Here is a 5,255-nt window from a genome sequence, read left to right as displayed (position 1 = left end):
TCAATAAGAATGCCAGTTTTCACACGGTGTTGAAATAGAAAGAATCATGTAAATTTATAATTTTAAACTTTGTTTATAAATACTCCGTAAAAATGCTCCGATTAACCTGAATATGTTGCAGAAACTTGAAAACATATTATATTTTAAATGCACTTCCAGATGAAAATTTTTAAAACATTTTTTTTATTATTGAACAAAAGTGCACATCTTCATACTCTTTCGAAAATGTTGATCGGTAATGGAAGCTTACAACTATGTTAACTTATGTTAACAAAGTAGGAAAATAATTGGTGATAAAATAAGAGATGGTCCAGCCTCGTGCTGAAAATGTCTGTAACACTAAACAGCGATTCACTAAACAGCGTAAACCATGACCTTCTGCTTTTTGAAATGTTTCATAAAATTGCGAATAAAAAATTTAAAGATTGGCTTGGTGATCGCGACGTTTAATCAGGAAAAAATTAAATTAGTGAATTTACTTATTATGAAAACACCAGAACTTAAAATGTTGACAATTGCTGCCACAAGAGCTTGAAAAAACAACCTATGTTGAGAAGCAGGAAATGGTTATGGAAAGAGACCAATAGATTTAAAGTCACCGTTGTGAGCTCATGGATGAAGCTGTTATTTATTATAAAAGATCAATACGTGTATATCACTCGTTCATGTAAATCCAAATAGTCAAAAATTTCATTTTCTTGAAATTCTTATGCAATGTCAAACATAATACATAGGAAATTCAAGAATCGTACCTCAAAGTCCTAGTCCTAGTCAACACATCATTTGATAAATTTCCAGAAAATTATCGAAGGATTCATCACAGAGAAACAGACGTAACACTTTCATTAAAAAAAACATCGTCACAAAAACGTAATCGCCCAATGCTAAACGCATTGTGTTTGGCCGGGCCACCACTAGATGGCGGTTGTGAACAAACGTCAAACAGGAGCAAAAACGATACCAGCGCTGCGAATGGTAGATCGACCTACTACTGCATATTTGAATCAACCGCTTAAAAAGTGATCGATGGGAAGCAATGAGAATGTGACGTCTGTTTCTCTGTGGACAATGCAAATGCATTTTATATCTTCAGAAATTCATCCTAAAATACTCCAGGTACTTCTCCCGAAATTCCTCCAGCGATTCCTTTAGAAAATTTTCCAGGGATATTGTTTAGACATTCTGCCAAGAATTTTTTCACAGATTTCTCTGAGAAATCCATTAACAGTTTTCAAATTTACTTGAAAATTTTTAGTTTCCCTTAGAATTTTCTCGGAAGCTTTCTAAAGATTACCCCAAAAAGTATTTGAGGAACTTTTTTGCATAAAATATCCCCTGTATTCCTTCCGATATTGCTTCAGCTCCACCGATTCCTTTAGAAAATCTTCCGGATATTCCTTTTGGAAAGTATTCCACGGATTTCTTTTTAAAGTTCTGTAGAACTTCTCCCATGTTTTGCTTTAGAAATTTCATTGGATTTCCCTTCGGAACTTGTGTTAGAAAATCTACCAGAAATTTCCTAAAAATTCTTCTAAAAAAGCTTTAATGGGTTTCCTCAAAAGTTTCTCCATAGATTTTTTTTAAGAAACAAGTACGAGAACTTAGAAATTATTACAAAGATTTCTTCAAAAATTTCACCATGGTTCCTTTAGAAATTTTCCTGTAGATCCTTTAAAAAATTCCTAACGGGACTCCTCCATCAATTTGTTCCAGGATCCCAAGCAGTGCCGGATTTAGGTCTCGAGGGGCCCGGGCAAACCCTAAAAAGTGGGCCCCAGAATCAAAATTTCGAAAAAAAATGAACCATACAATTACGTTTTTTTTCTTAATCCTATGTATTATTTTAGGCCTAATATTGAAAGCTTCTGATTTCTGAACTTCACCAAAATTCCGACAAATAGAAAATTATTCGAACATTTAATTTGATATTTGACTCAAATGTCAAAATGCTAGCGTAAATGACATCTCGTTCAGATAGTACACATATTTTAAACTTTCATCCGAATTGAAAACATTTATACAAGTTTAAGAACTTAGCGTACAGTTAAAAATCTACTAAAACATGCAGTAATTTTATTTGAGATTGCACGAGATCGATGAGTATTTCAAAATTCAGATTATACAAAGATTAGTCTCTTGGGAGCAACTGTAGCAATAAATCTTAATATCTTCAGTAAAACCAAACATAAAGATATGGAAAGTTACAGTTTTCAGGACACTCGGTTTACAAACATTCGGCTTATGGAACGGGGTGAAACGGAACGCAGAATCAAAACAAAACAGTAAAAAGGATTCCCATCAGTGTGTTTTTCGATACCCACAGGGTTATTAGAAGTTCAAATAAAAAGGAACCCCGTTGGTTTGCATGAGGTGTCGTTCAAACCAACGGGGGTAGACGGTATAAGTTCTTTTTTTAGTGTGACGTCCTCACTGGGACACTGCTTCTTACCTTAGTGTTTCATGAGCACTTCCACAGTAACTGTGGAACTGTTAGTCTAGTCTAGTCTAGTCTACACATACACAGCCATTCATTGAAAGAATCCTGGAATATGACAGAATCGACTAATTCCATCATTTTTCTTGTCATTATTAATCCTTGCAGCACATCTAAGATGTATTACATACATTAAAGCGGCCAGGCCTACTGTGCAGCGTTGTTATTGTTATTGAAATCAAAGAACGGGGGCATCTCGTACCAACCGTTCCGTATGCGAAGCATGAATATGATAAATTAACGGTAGGAGTGACGTTGCTAAGAAGGTTAATATCACTCCTTGGTCCTTGGATTCCTGGGATGGGACACAGGTATTTACCCCTTATGCCCTGGCTCTTATGCCTAGGCTTAAGCGCCTTTACTCGCTCTCTGAAACGAAAAGAAAATACTAATCCCTCCCAGTATTATAGGAATACATATTTCAAAATTATAAAAAAAATATCACATTAGAATTACCGTGCCAAATGAAGTTACCCAAATATTAAAATCATGCAGTTCCTTACACAAACCCAGGTGGTTTTTTTCCACTTGACGAAATACCTGTAATATCTAGCCTTGTATAAAACTGAAATTGATTAAGTTACAGCGAAATATAAGCCAATGCCTAAGTGGCTCGGTACCCTATTTGATATTAGCTCAGCACGATTCAATTTTTGTTTTCAAAGATACATTTCACAGAAACTGTGGAACTGTTATTAACAAAGAGTTTCCTTTGTCAATGACCATTTCGTGTGTGCATACCGTGTGGCAGACACGAAGGCACTCTTTTCCTAAGGAAGTCAAAGATTTTCCTTTATGAAAAGTTCTTGGAACGACCGGGAATTGAACGCGTCACCCTTAGTATGGTCATGCTGAATATCCACACCATAACAGCTGTGGCTATAGGTTGTTTAAAATATGAACGCTCATTCACGTGAATTTTATATGGTTTCGTTGAAAAATATAAATTGTATTTCGGATTCTTGGCGGGCCCCCCGGGGCACTTGCCCCCCCTTAAATCCGGGCCTGATCCCAAGTTCAAGCTCTATGGGTTTCTTCCAAAATAAATGCATGGATTCCTTCAGGAATTACTTCAGGATTTGATCTTAAAATTCGTCAAGGTTTCTTCCAGAAACTCCTTTGGCCTATTTTAAGAAATGTCTCCAGAGTTTCCTTCAGATACTCCCCCTATGAATTTCTCCTAGAATTGTTTAAGGTAAGTTTTTATGAGTTCCTGCTAAAATTCCACTAGGAATTATTTCAGAAATTCTTCAAGGGAGTCATCGGAAATTTCTTCAGCGATTTCTTGCCCTGCAGAAAGTGTCCTATTATTTTTTTTTTCAAAAATTATTCCAAAAGTTCTTCCAGTGGTTTCGTTGGAAAACTTTCCAAAAATTTCTTCAGAAATTCGTTTAGGATGTCCATCGAAGAGTTGTTCTAGAATTGCTCTTAGGAATCCATCAAAATTTCCCTCATGGATGTAACCAGGAATTTATTCAATGATTCATCAAGGAATTCCTCCAGAGATTCTTGCATTATTATTCTCAGTGATTCAGGCAGAAATTCATCCAGAGATTCCTGCACGAGTTCATACACAGGTACCTTCAGGATTTCCTCCATGTATTTGCCTACAAATTTAACCGGTATTTCCTCTTATGATAACTCTAATAATTTCAAAAACGGATTCTCCCACAAATTTGATTCAAAAATATTTCCTAGGAATTTCTACGAAAATTCCTTTCAAAATATCTCAAGAGAATTCTCTAGGGATCTTTTCAGACTTTTATCTATGCATTTCTCCAGGCCAGGGTACTAAAAACGGATCACGCCGAAAAACAAACGGTTTGTCCTAAGCCAGTGGTCACCAAACAGCGGCCCGCGGGCCGCATGCGGCCCTCGATCAGGTTTTGTGCGGCCCGTGAACTGGTGATTATATGTATTAGTAAGTTGCCCACTCATAAATTCCATAATGAAAATCAGAAATTTCACTCATATTTTAAAATTTTCATGAGAATGAATACTACCTACTGAAATTTGCCAATATTATGAAGAGTTTTTCAAAAGAAGTAAGATTTTTGAAAGTTTTAAAAATTGTAAAAGGCTACTTTTTCGAATTTTCGAAAATATTCGAAACTTTTGTTAAGAACGACGTGTTTCGCTTAAATAATATGTTTATGCTAAGTTTCACAGGTTCTCTGCCATGGATTTTAGACTTGTGGCAGAACTCGTTATCAGCAATTAGTTTAATTTCACTAAAATAAAATTACAATAATTTCCATATTGTTTCTATAGGCGAAAAAAATTCTGTATATATTACTTCATATTCAGCATTTCTATTTCAATTTTTTTATAGATTTTTTGCCTACAATGTCTTTTAAAGGAAGTGCTGCACAAACTTTCGGAATTTCGCTAAGAACTTCAGGGATTAGACAAGATGAATTTAATTTCCCTAGCAAAACTTTTGGGAACTCCTCTCAAAATATCTATTCCAAATCGGATACAAATACTTGAAAACATGTCTGCAGCTTTTTCCTTATTGGCTTCCTATCAGGTATCAGAAGGCCGGCTCCAGAGGCACGTTATCCTCCATTTGGGACATTTGTGCCATCGCCATACACATAAGCCTATTTCATCATTTACCTGAGGGAGAATGGGACAAGGGATGGAATGGGATTAGGAAAGGGAAAGGTGATGAAATAGGAAGGGGTACCCTAGAAGAGGGAATGAACGCATAAGCGCAATGGGAGCTCATAGCCCATACCACAATGGGTTTATTCAGTGC

This window comes from Aedes albopictus, chromosome 3 (genome assembly GCF_035046485.1).
Source record: "Aedes albopictus strain Foshan chromosome 3, AalbF5, whole genome shotgun sequence".
Classification (NCBI taxonomy): Eukaryota; Metazoa; Arthropoda; class Insecta; order Diptera; family Culicidae; genus Aedes; species Aedes albopictus.
Note: the sequence above shows the minus strand (reverse complement) of the source record.